This window comes from Physeter macrocephalus, chromosome 9 (genome assembly GCF_002837175.3).
Source record: "Physeter macrocephalus isolate SW-GA chromosome 9, ASM283717v5, whole genome shotgun sequence".
NCBI classification, from domain to species: Eukaryota; Metazoa; Chordata; class Mammalia; order Artiodactyla; family Physeteridae; genus Physeter; species Physeter macrocephalus.
The window spans coordinates 55,351,870-55,366,407 of NC_041222.1; positions in this window are offsets into that span (position 1 = coordinate 55,351,870).

The following is a 14,538-nucleotide window of genomic DNA, read 5'->3' on the forward strand; positions in this document are numbered from 1 at the left end:
AAAAAAGAAAGTCATTTGGGACTTCCCTACTGAGTGCTCCATGACAGAGCCACCCCCTCTAATTTTCCTCTAAAGTGTCTTATAGGAGACACAAAATAAAGTTTCTTTTGACTAAAGCAATTATTAGTTTTCTGAGTGCCTTCCAAGTACCAGGCAATAACTGTGCTAGGATCAGGTGATGAAAAATGGAGGAAGGTACCAACCGTGCTCTCCAGGAACTCATTTGTGTAGCACATTCTTTGGTAGGAAAAAATAATGGCCCACCCCCTCCATCTCCCAAAGGTGTCAAATCCTAATTCCTGGAACCTGTGAATGCCTTACATGGCAAAAGTGACTTTACAGATGTGATTAAGGTAAGGATCTTGAGATGGGAAGATGTCCCTAGATTATCTGGGTGGGTACAATGTATTTATGAGGGTCCTTATAAGGGAGAGGCAGTACTGTCAGAGACAGGTGTGATATGTTATACTGCTGGCTGTGAAAGAGGAGAAAGAGCAGTGAGAAAAGAAATGCAAGAAGCTCCTAGAAGTTGAAAAAGGCAAAGGAATAAATATCCCCTAGAACCCTATTGACACCTTGATTTTAGCCAAGTAAGACCTGTTTTGGACTTTGGACCTCCAGAATTGTAAGACAATAAATCAGTGTTGCTTTAAGCCACTAAGTTTGTAGTAATTTGTTAAAGCAACAATAGGAAGCTGATACAGATTTTGGTAACAGGAAGTGAGCTGCTGCTGTAACCAATACCTAAAAATGTGGAAGTGGCTTGGAATTGAATAAAGGATAGATACTGGATGAATTTTGAGAAGCGTGATAGAAAAAGCCAAGATTGCTTTGAATAGACTGCTAGGAGAAAGACGGATTTTAATGACTCTGCTAGTAAAGACTTGGAGGTAAGAACAGTAGAGAAAAGCTATATTGTCTCAGTGAAAAATTAAATCACCATAATCTGACTCTTGCAAGAAAGGACAGTAAAAGCATTGCTAGTAAGGGCTCAGAAGGAAATGAGAAACATTACAGGAAACTAGCAGAAAGAGAATTCTCATTATGTAGTGGCAGAAAGTTTAGCAGACTGTGTCCTACAGTTATATGGAAAGCAGAACTTGTAAGTGATGAACTTGGATATTTTTTCTGAAGAGATTCCCAAGAAAAGTGTTGAAGATGTGGCTTGGTTTCTTCTTGCTTCTTATGGTAAAATGCAAGAGGAAAGAGATTAGGAAGGGGGGAAGAGCTTAATCAAAAGGGAACTAGGACTTGATGAAATAGGCAATTCTTAGCTACCTAGATTGCAAAAGACACTACAATCAGGAGATTCACTGTTGAGAAAGAGTGTTCTGGTGGGAAAACCAAGTGTGTGTCTGGACAACCTTTTTCTAATGCCTCAGAAGAATCCAAAGGTCAGAGTATTCAGTCACAGTGAGGACTCTTTGAAGAGATCAGGCATGTGACTCATGGATCCCCTCAACCATGCCAGCAGAAGCCAAAAACAGAGATGGAATTCTCTAAGAAAGGCCTGTGGAGGGGCTTCTTATCTAAGGTATCGAATTCCTGTGACATACACAGGAGACTCATAACGTCCTTGATAATTTTATACCAGCAAAACGATTGCCATCTTGGACTGAAAGGGATAGAGAAGTCAAAATGAAAGAGCTGTAGGAACCCCAAAATTCCATAGGGAGGAGACAGGCTGATAAAGCTATTCAGCTGCAAATACATGCTACCCTTGGTGGAAGAGGGAGGATGGCTCCAAGGGCGGAACCTCAACCTCAGAGGGAGGAATCATAAGCCCAGAGGACAGAGCTGATGACCACAGAGGATATTCTCAGGCCTTGAAACCTAACGTTCATGTCTCAGCTGCATTTTAAAATTGCTTGAGAATGGTGACCCCTATTCTTCTTTCCCTTCTTTTTCCCCTTTTTTGAATTGAAATGTCTCTGACTGTTATTCTATACCTGCCCCACCACTGTATTTTGGGAGCAAATAATTTGTTTCTTGAGTTTCACAGGTTTGCACATGGAGAATTGTGCCTTGGGAATGGATTATACCCAAGCCACACCCATATCTGATTTAGATGATTTAGCTGAAGAAATGTGGGACTTTTGAGGTAAGGAGATGCTGTATTGAGTTGAGGCATTTGGGAATGTTGAGATGGAGTGAATGTAATTTACATATGAGATGGACACACATTGCAGGGGGCCAGAGAGCAAACATTGTTATGCAGTGTAATGACCCCCCACAAAGCTGTCTACCTCCTCATCTTCAAAACCTGTGAATATGTTACTTAATTAATACAATGCCTCTACCTAAGTCTTCCTCTGTTGTAGTTCTGTGCTTTTTTTTATGACCCAAGAAGAAAGTAGATACCTCAACAAGAAAGTTCTGGGCTAGATTATAAGAGAGGGTACAATAGGATTTGGCCAGCTACCCAGAATTTTCACAAATCATGTTTTAAGACAATTCATGCGGGACCAAACTCCCATTCCTTTTGACTTCATGAATACATATGATGAGTGCTATAAATATGCCTGGGCTCCTAACAGCTAAAGTGACACTACTTGAAACCTCCACTCTGGGAAGAAGCCCTAAAAGTCAGATCTTCCTAAGAAAAGCACTTAGGACACTTTGGGGGGTGACTTGAACCATAATACATGAACTGGTCAGCATGTGCTCTGTAATCTCCCTACCACACTGGTTAAACGGGAGATCAGCCATCTTTTAAAACTGGGTTTTTAATTTCAACAAGATAATTTTCATTTGTTTATTTCCTCAGTGATTCTTATGACTCATTCAGAATTACCCTTCATCTTGAAGTGTTTGTCATTTCATGGCCATTTGTTTGAAGAGCGGTTGAGCTTCAAATACATTTTCTGTACTGTCAAAATGGATATTATAACAATACTTATAATTATTAGTTTCAATAAAATGCATTTGTAGCCAATAATACTGCCTCCGTTTCTCCATATTTTAAATACCACCTGAACCACAGCCAAAGAATTTTAAAAATCTCTAAAATATTTTTAGTTTTTTGTCTTGCTTATATAAGAGCTTATAATCTAAGGAGGAATGAAGACAATTACAATACAGTATGACAGTTGCTGAATAAGAAGCATGGTCTAACGTGGAAAGTGGTATGTTGAATTAATGTAAAATCTGTAAAATATATCCTTGGGAAATATCAAAAATATATCTTACGGAGATTTATTTTATTCGTTTTCTCATTACTAAGGGAGACATAGTATAATTCAATTATCTCTGCATAAATCTTTCCACTAATAAATCGTGTTTAATCCTGGACCATTTTCCAAGAGAACTATTTAAGATAATGCTAATAAATTGGTGGTTTGGAGTTTGTCAATAGATTCCTTGCTAACACAGCATCTATTTGTTACTTGTTCCAAGGGGATAGGTTTATTGAACAGAATCAGAATAAAAACTAAAGAGAATGAGAATACCTATTTCCATGATTACTACCAGATGCTGAATACCAGAAACTGCATCTCATGGAATTGAGAATATTCTTCTGCTGAGGGTTGTCTAATGACCATGGGTACAGTAGCAAATCCATGCTATTTTGAACCCAGCTAAATCTCTAAATAAATTACTGAAGTTCATTCAAATAGTAATGGTCAGATCTAAGATTCTAACTTAAGCATTACAGACTCCAAAACTTACAGCGTGCAGATTACAGCACAAAAATATTATGCTTAACTCAAAGTACCTTTTCTTGGCCTGAGATGTACCAAAATAAGATTTGTCTGCATATAGTTATATTTATAGCTAACATGTACTGTTATGGTCCAATATCATGCTATCTATGTTTTGCAAAGCAGAAGGATTTCTCAGAGTAAATATGGAAATATAATAGTGGTATGTATGAAGGCAGGAGAGAAAAGGAATTAGAATTAGATTTGCACAGGGTTTTAATTCCTTGCATAGCAGGATATAGTTTCTGTTTGGATTTGGTTGACTGGTACATCCATCTCACACTATTTCTATGCAACCACAGTTACCATTGCTTAAATGTTTAGTAGAGCATTCCCATAAATGCTAAACAACACTCTTTCAAATCTTGTCACTTATTATTCTGGATTATTGTGTAGCATGCTTAACCTAAGGCCTGGTCAAGCCAAACCAGAGCCAGTGCTGGGATCATATGACATCCACCTGTATTTATGAGTGCTAGTTAAATTCCAAACATTGCCTCAAGTTGGCATTCCTTCAAGTCATTAACATCATGCCTGTTTGTCCGATGTGGGAGAAAGAATTGTCAAAGCCTGTGTTATTTCATTCTTTACTAATGAGGGATCAAGTACCAATAGAGAAATGCTTCATTCTTGATGTTTTTAGATTATTCTCAGAGTAATTTACTACAATTATTTTTACATCAGCCAAATCCACGTATAAATCAAATATAGTTTTAGCTATTAACTCTGCATTTTTTCCCTCTCATGCAAAGGAATATATGTGAGAAGTCAGAAGACCTCCTACTCCTTTATAGCTGATGCGTTCCAGCTCCTTATCACTTTCCCTCCCCTCAAAGCATTATCTTTGTGTTTTTTTAATTGAAGATTCTTTGCAAATTTACTAGTGATGAATCTCAAACCATCTGAAAATTTTGCCCCTCACATAAAATGAACTGAGGTGACTATATTCTTCTGGACCCTCAAAGATCTGATATTTTTTTTAATTCAGAGATTATATGATGATGGATCTTGAAGGGCTGCTAGAGGGCATGAAGAATAATCTATCATTTTGCAAATAAGAAAAATGAAGCATTCTTGGGCAGCTTGTACCACGAGACAGACAGTGTGGCCAAGTCGTCTTTCTGAATTATGTTTTAGAAAATGATCTGATCTACACTTGCTGCAAAGAATGAATGGCTTAAGGTTTTTTGAGGCAAAACAAATAAATATAATGAATTCTACTCAAAATATGAATAATGTAATACAAAAAGGAAAAGAAAGACATTTAAGAAGCAAAATGGCACAGTCACTAACCTACAATTAAGGGGTGGTATAAAATGTAAAGACTCTGGTTTCAGAGTGTTTCCCTTCTGCCAATTACTAGATGTATGAACTTTGAAATAACTAACTTTACCTCTCTGTGCTTCAGTTTTCTCATTTGTAAAATGGGCATAATGAAATCTGCCTCAGAGTTGTTTGGAAAGGGCTTGAAATATAACCTAGCACACAGAAATGCTTGATAAATTATGTTATTACCATTATAATAACTAGTTAAGAAAAAGAATATGTTTATAATGAAGAAAGAAGAAATAAAGGATGACCAATTAATGGGCATATAATATAGGTACATATACTGTTGTATGACAAATCCAATAATCATTCCCAACTAACTTCTCTAATGACAACCCCTCCTGCAGAAGTTAAATTACCACCCTTGTAGCTAGGCATGGCCATGGGACAAAATTTTGGCCAATAAGTTGTGAGCAGAAATCTGACAAGTGTTTCTGGAAACCCTTTTGCTGACTTTCAGTTGTTTATATAAACCATTCCTGAACTCAGAACATTTTGAGCTTCTCACATCCTTATTTCCTATGGCAATTGTAAAACTCTTGCAAGAAAACGCATTAAAAGTGCAACTTGCATGTTAGGACTGTTAACACAAAATGCCAGCAGTGAATAAGACAAACTGAACACAGTTGTTTTTCTTTTGTCCTCAGGGTCACACTAATACAGCTAATAATTCTGGGTTTTTTTTTCTTAAAGCAAAACAAGCTTTTGCCTTTATAATACATGCTTTAGAATAAGAGTCAAGTCTTCAGAATGATGAAAAAGTGCTAAATTCAGATTCTGTTCTTTTCAAATTTAGTTTTTGGAAACCAATCAAAGTACACAGAGAATTATTTAGACATCAATATTTTCTGAAACATTGTTAATTTGCTGTCTCAAATTTCACTTGGAGCTATGTTTAAAAAAATGGAAAAGGAATATTTATATGTCACTTTTTTTCTTTTAGCTCCCTTACAGATTTAGTAACAGAAAACTTATGATTTATTTTGGTAGATTTATTATAGAATGAAAAACAAAGCCAATATAAATATGAATAGAGTTTAAAATGTAACTATACCTGACCCACTTTTCTTACTAGGTTTGTCCTATCAATCAATGAGAAAACAATAGTTGGCAAAATGATGGCTAGTGATACCATTTAGAGTCACATGTACCACTTATCATAGAGTACATTTTAATTCAGTGGGAGTTCAATGATTTATTTTTTTAAAATCTATCATGACTCTACATTCTTCCACATGTTTACTATGTATAGAACTTTGGAACATTAAAATTCTTGTGGATTCTCACATTTTTGTGGAGGCTTCTGTTCCTAAGAAGGAAAGTCTATCCTATTTCACATTATACTTAGATTCCCTTTGAAGAAGGGAATCATTATTCTATAGTTATATACTCTTAACATATTCCACCTAAGAGCTTTCTATTGCAGAATAATTCCCTTACCTTAGCATTCATACCTACAGTTTTATCTGCCCATGTTAGCTTTGCAATGTAAGAGCACTCTTCCTTCCAAATGGGAGGAGTAAAAAGACGAGAACTATCATAAAGATCTAAGGGATAAACCAGATAATAACATCATCATTGAAGATTTTCTTAATAATCAAAGCCAATAGTAAAGCCAATAATAAAAATTTGCAAAGCCACAAATCATGCTCAACAGCCAAAGTCAAAGGACCAGGGAGATAGTCATAAAAAAAACCACGTTAGAGAGCAAATCAGGAGACAAAGCTAAAGGTGTTAAATCTTGGTAAAGGAAACCAGGGAAAGAGGTTAGGGTTCAAGCGGGGAAAAGGAGTAAACTCTCATCCACTATGCAAAACACTGGGCAGTTCTAAAGACCAGCAAAAGCATGGCTCATGGGTGAGTCAAGCTACATAAATGAAGCAGGGAAAGGTCACACCCACTATTCTCACCTTGAACACTGGTCTGCCTATTCTCTGAGTATACCTTGAGAATACTATATCCATGTCTTTGCTTTTCCTTCCCCATGCTCAAGAATGCCTTTCTCTTTGTTCTCTGTCCATCCAAATCCATTCATCTTTGCAGCTCTATCTTCTCCAGGTAGCAGTCAGCTTTACTGCAGTATTTACTGACTGTACCACATGCTTTGGAACTTAAGAATTTGCTATAATATGATGTGAGTATATGTGTATATGAGCATAAATATGTATATGTAATTTGATGGTAGAACCATAAATTTTTAGCTCCTCATTGCCTATGTTACATATTTCATAATATTTATTCTCAGTATATGTTCAACAGATATTTCTAGAAGTAAATTAGTTGAATTATTTGTAAGCCCTACCAAATAAATAAAATTTCAGTCATTAAAATCAGTAGACAAATTATTCATACCATCAACATATTACCATTATTTAAATTTTCTTCAATAGATGGTAAAAAAAAATATGAGAAGAGAAATAAAAGGAATCAAAGAAAGAAACAATGGGAAGTTATATAAATACTAAATTTAAATTCAGAACAGATTCAAAATTCAAAATGGATTAAAGACTTAAATTTAAGACCTGAAACCATAAAACTTCTAGAAGAAAACATAAGGAGTAAGTTCTTTAACATCTGTCTTAGTAATACTTTTTTGCCTGTATCTCACCAGGCAAGGGAAACAAAAGCAAAAATATTGGACTATATCAAACTAAAAAGCTTTTCCACAGCAAAGAAAACTATCAGCAAAATCAAATGGCCACCTACTTATGGGAGAAGATATTTGCAAACTATATATCTGATAAGGGGTTAGTATCCAAAATACACAAAGAATGCATACAACTCAACATCAAAAAAACAATGCTATTAAAAAACAGAAGAGGATCTGAAGAGAAATTTTCCCAAAGAAGACATACAGATGGACAACAGGCATATGAACAGATATTCAACATCACTAATCATCAGGGAAATGCAAATCAAAACCACAATGAGATATCACCTCACATCTGTCAGAATGACTATTATCAAAAAGACAACAAATTGGGGCTTCCCTGGTGGCAAAAAAAAAAGACAACAAATAACAAGTGTTGGTGAGGATGTGGAGAAAAGGGCACCCTCCTGCACTATTGTTAGAAATGTAAATTGGTGCAGCCACTATGGAAAATAATATGGAGATTCTTCAAACAATTAAAAATAGAACTACCATATGGTCTAGCAATTCTACTCCTGGGTAGGTATTTCATTGAAGAAAACAAAAACACTAATTAAAAAAGATATATGCACCCTATGTTCACTGCAGCATTATTTACAATAGCCAAGATAGGGAAGCAGCCCAAGTGCCCATCAATAGATGAATGGATAAAGAAGATGTCATATATTTATATGATGGAACATTAGCCATAAAAAGAATGAAATCTTACCACTTATGACAACATGGACAGACCTAGAGGGCATTATGCTAAGTGAAAAAGTGAGAGAAAGACAAATACTGTATGATCTTACTTATACATGGAAGCTAAAAAACAAAACAAATGAACAAACATAACAAACCAGAAACAGAGTTATAGATACAGAGAACAAATAGGTGGTTCCAAAGGGGAAGGGGGTAGGGGGAGAGAAGAAATAGGTCAAGGAGATTAAGAGGTACAAACTTCCAAGTTGCAAAATAAATGAGTCATGGGTATGAAATGTACAGTGTGGGGAATACAGTCAATAACAATGTCATATCTTTGTATGGTGACATATAGTAACTAGACTTATCATAGTGATCAGTTTGAAATGTACAGAAATATAAAATCACATTGCTTTGTAACAGGAACTAACACAGTGTTGTAGGTCAATTATATTTCAAAAACAAATAAATTAACAGATAAAGAGATCAGATTTGTGGTTACCAGGGGTCAGGGGCTGAGGGATGGGGAATCAGATGAAGGCAGTCAAAAGGTACAAACTTTGGGCTTCTCTGGTGGCGCAGTGGTTGAGAGTCCGCCTGTCGATGCAGGGGACACGGGTTCGTGCCCTGGTCTGGGAAGATCCCACATGCCGCGGAGTGGCTGGGCCCGTGAGCCATGGCCGCTGAGCCTGCCTGCACGTCCGGAGCCTGTGCTCCGCAACGGGAGAGGCCACAACAGTGAGAGGCCCGCATACCGCAAAAAAAAATCTACAAAAGGTACAAACTTTCAGTTTTAAGGCAAGTACTGGGGTGTAATGTACCATATGACAAATATAATTAAATGTGGTTTATGTTATATATGAAAGCTGTTAAGAGAGTAAATCCTAAGAGTTCTCATCACAAGAAAAAAATTTTTTCTATTTCTTTAATTTTGTATCTATATGAGATGATGGATGTACACTAAAGTTACCGTGATAACCATTTCATGATGTTGGTATGTCATTATGCTGTACATATTAAACTTATACAGTGCTTTATGTCAATTATATCCAAATAAAACTGGAAGAAAGAACGAGGAAAACAGAAATAAAAGGTATCAAAGAAAGAAACAATGGGAAGTTATATAATATTGTGATAAGAAAAGCCAAAACTATCAAATAAAATTTTTAATTAATAAATAAGTTAATAAAATGAATGACTAGATCAATAATTTTTAAAAATATCATTTTGTTATATGCCAGAGTCATTTGAGAGATGTGCAAAGAGATAACCTTCACAATAAGAATATATAAAGTAATTAACAGTAATTCTAATGAGAAATTATTTGACCTACTGAAAAAAAACTATGAACCTTTCAGAAAGACAATATAAAAGTTGAAAGAATGGAAAGATATTATAAATGTGTAAAGTATTTCCAATTAATTTGTGTTTATGGAACTAAATAAGCAGGTGATATAGACTGCTGTAGAAGAAAAAAACAAACAGGATAAGAATTAAATCAAGTAGGGAAGAATGGGCAAAAATATGAGAGAATATATTCAGCAAGGAAGAAATTCCCTACCAGATAATAAACCTCTTTGGATCTATAATAATTAAAACAGTGTATTGTTGGTACCAAAAAATATATATATTCTGGAAGAAAATAGATAAAATTACACTTAAAGATTTAATATTTACAAAAAGATGCATCTGAAAATAATGGGAAAACAGTTTATTTAATTAGTAACACTGAGATAACATGTTAGGAATTTGAAGACAAAAATCTCTTTTAGAGCTACAACTTATAGTATAAACCAAATTAATCCCATGTGCATTAGAGTGTCAGTTCTTAAAATAACCATAAGAGAGCTAGAGAAGAAAACATTTTAAATTTCAAACATATTGGATAAAAATCAGATATTCAAACAATAAAAAATGTATATGTAAAAGTTACAACTCTGAAATTTAGAAAAAGACATAGATTGAGAAAACTAATTGCAGCAAATAGAATAAAAAGAATATAACTATAGAAAGTAGCTCTACTGGGAAGCTCTTATCAATTATTTATTATTGCCTGGCACTTGTGATCTTTATTTATGATTCATTTGAAATTATTTCAAATGAAATTATTCTATAAAGCAAGACAAATTGAAAATTCCATACTTCCAGAAAAACTAGATAAGATAACCCGTTATTATTGAAACCTAAGATTTATGTTTTCTTTCATGCTCTGAGATTGTCACAAAAGAAAATCTTATCTCTAGCCATGAAAAGACTTTTAAAAACACTAATCAAAAGCTATCAGCACTAAGAATTATTTTTCTATCTGCACTAAGAATGATTGAATCTTTTTAACTTAGTGCCAAACACATTGTAGATACTCAATAAGTACATATTATATGATTTATACCATAAAAATATCCCACTTACAAGTCATTTTCCAGAAAGCCTTTTGAAGTTGTTTGGTTAGTTTAAAAACAAGTTTATAATTTGATTTTGTATAATATGACTTTGTAATTTGTAATAATAATGCTTTTTTACTCCTTAGACTGGCACAATTACCATTTCGATTTGTACATTATTCACGTGTGGCTCTGCACGGTTTCAGAATTAAACTCTAAGTTAAGTGGCTCTCACTGAAACTGCACTCAGGGGAGAATGTCTACGTCCAGCTGTTTTGCTTGCTTTCTTTCTTTCTTCTCTTAACTTACCAAGTTAACTGTCATTTTAGTCTAAATCAAATTCTCACAAAAGAACTGAAAACCTCCTTTTAACCTCAAGAGTCTAGTAGAATTTCTTGAACTTGTGAAGAGAAAAATATGCTTATATACAAATAAAAGAAACGATAGGAAGCTGATTTCTGTATGGTTTTATGAATTAAAATATTAACCTATTTTAAGATTTCTGACAAAACATACGATATACAACTAATCTATTCTGGGTCAACACTCACACCTTTGGAAGAACAGCAAGAGAATGTGGGAAGATAAGAAACAGTTTTTGTGAAAACATCTAATATTTCAAGTGGTCATTCACTCGACAAACACATTTATGATGTGCTCTAACTGAGGTGGGTGCTGTGTTGGAGGTTAAACTAACAAGGAAAAGGCATAATTTGATTTTGAACAGTTCACAGTCACATAACAATGATAAAGTATGATAAGTGCTGTAAGAATGTGACAGAAATCACAATAATAAAAAATACAGGTATTTGTCTTTCTCTCCACCTTCTAAGGATTATCATTTGTAAGCAAGGCCTGATTACATGACTATTGTTTTTCCAAGAAGAGTCATGGCTGGAGCTGCAACACTGGTGAGCCCAAAGAGGCACCGACTAGCTTGGAGGTTAAGATACAAGTATCTGGGAAAAAAATTTAAGAATTGGTGAGAAGACTGGAGGACTGGTGACAATGATGGAAGGGAGACATTAGAAAAGAACAGTCAACTTGCGATGTAATAGAGAATTAGAGAAAAACTAAGAGAGGAAGAAGCTGTCATAAAGGGTAGATCATTAATTGGTAAAGAAAGAGGAAATCTATTTTAGGAAGTACTACTGGGTTCTGTGTGGTGCAGCTGTTACGTAGCTAGTCAGACATGAGCAGGTCCTGCCCCATCCTGGATGGGTTATCCCCCACTTGGACACATGATCAGAACACACCCAGAGATCCTCCCTCTTGTGGTCAAGGACCACCACTAGGTTTCCAGCCATATGAGGACCAAGCAAGATAAAACTGCCAGCACAGGTTGATGCAGGCACACCAAGACCTAAAAGGTGACTCAAGGTAACCTGGGGTTCATTATGCCATATTTGTAATAAATTAGCATTGCGGCTTTTGCTTTCCCCACACCCATCCCTATGGGTTTCACTTGGCTGCTTATGTGTTAGCACCTGTGCACTAGGAGAAATGTTACATAACCTAAGCTGTCAATCAACTTGTCAGTCAAATGATGCAAGACACAGGGAGGGACCACCACTCTAAAAAACCCAACCCTACCCCATTGCAGGGCTGCTTCTTGTTTCCAGACAGCTTGATCTCATCCTTTCTCCAGAGTGTTGTTACACTTCTGGTTAATAAAACTCTTGCTACTTAAAATTACTCTCTGCCTCTCAACTGAATTCTTTCCCTTGAGAGGGCAAGAACCAAGGAAATTGTCATTCCATCAGTAACACAATTCCTCCTCTGTGATATGAAAAATCCTTCCATAACAATGAAGGTTACTCTTCAGTCCTTTTTTAGAAGGATTTTTTAGAAGGATTTGAGTGCTTCTCTGGGAGCATCTACATTTGAGATTGGACTTAAGGTTAGCTGAGTCATTCAAGATGGCCTACAACATTTGCTTGGAAGTTATGTTTGAAGTGTTATGGGATAAGAGAAGAAAAAGCTGCCTTATTCTGAAAATAGATGAGTGATGTTTGAAAAAGACTTCATAAATGTAGTCTTTGAACAAAAACTTAAAGATGTCAAAAAAGGAGAACATGTGTAAAGGAAGGCTGATGAATTTCCAGTTTAAATGTAATGGGTGAAATTTGGGAAATCGGACATGACAAGACTAATGATGGCATGCAATAGGCAGTAAATAACATCATCTAAATTTTAGTACCTAAAAAAGCAGGAACCACTGTATTCTGATAAGAACCTCTAGATTTAACTGCCATATTAAAGGAAATCTATGAAGAGCATGTTAAGGCACATGAAAGTGAAATCGCCCAAAACCAGGATATGGACATTCTATAAAACAAAAGGCCAGGCTTCTCTAAAAGAAAAGAAAGAGGGAGAATTGTCAAAGAAAAAAAAAAAGACTTAAGAAAAATAAGAGCCAAATACAATATATGGACCTTGTTAAAGCTAAATTGACACAAACCAATGGGGAAAAAAGTTTTATTTGAGAAAATTAAGGAAATTTGCATGTGAGAGAATATGAAAAATTAATGATAATTCTTTTAGATGTAAACAAAGATATATTTTAAAAATTCTTTATCAGAAGTACTTATGAATGAAATGGCATGGTGACTACATTTACAGTCGTTAAAAGTGTAGGAGGCTAATTACTTCATGATACATGTAAATCAAATTATTATGCTGTATATCTTAAAGTTATATAGTGCTGATGTCAATTATATCTCAATAAAACTGGGAGAAAAAATGTAGAAGGCAGAGAATAGATTAAAAATTAGATAATGTGATCTAACTGTGAAATTAGGTGATGGGTACATGGATGCTCATTATATACTCTACCTTTTATATAGTTTTCAAATTTTTCATAATAAAAAGTAAAAAATAAAATGTAGTAGAAGAAAGGTTTCTCTGCTCTTTTCTGGCTCTCTAGAATCACAGTTCCTGAACTTCCTCTTTTTTTTAATATTTTCTATTTCTCTGCTAAGATTTTGCACCATTTCATTCACTATGAACATATGATCCTTTATATCTTTGAACACCAATGGAATTGCTGCTTTAAAATTCTTGTTTGATAGGTGCCACATCTGGGTTATCTGTTGATTGGTCTCCATCATTTTGGTTTTTTTCTCTTGAGAATGGGTCACATTTTCTAATTCTTTGTATGTCAGATAATTTTGAATTTTATGTTAGGCTTTGTCAACATTAAATTGTAGAGATTCTAGATTCTGTTATAGTCTTCGGAATAATCCATTTGTTAATTTTAGTAACGACAATTTATTTGGATTCAAAAAGTAAATTTTGTTTTCTGCGTTGTTCACATCTTATGTCAGCCTTTTATCATTAGCTGGATTTTGTCCTGTGCCAGACAAAAACATGGGCATAGTTTTATATGGTACTTGGGAATCCTTCTCTCCAACTCTCTCCTTTCTAGGATCCTCCCTCAAATTTTAGTGACTTTGGTTGCACTGAACTCTGTATTCTGGTTTTTCAGTACTCAAAGCCTTCACGGTTCTTATTAGAGTTTTAGTCACCTCACAAATAATGAATTTCAGCCAGTATTCAGGCTAAAAGTCATTAAAATGGCAAAAATCTCTCTGTTGACATTCCCTTCTAAAGGTCAATTACCTCTAAAATCTACCTATTTTTATTTTCTGTCCAGGGCTTCCCATCATTAAAAATATATATATATTCACTGACTGCTGTTATCCATGGGAGAGTTGGATTTGCTTGGAGCTTTACTAGGCATACTACACACACACACACACACACACACACACACACACACGCACGCACATGCACA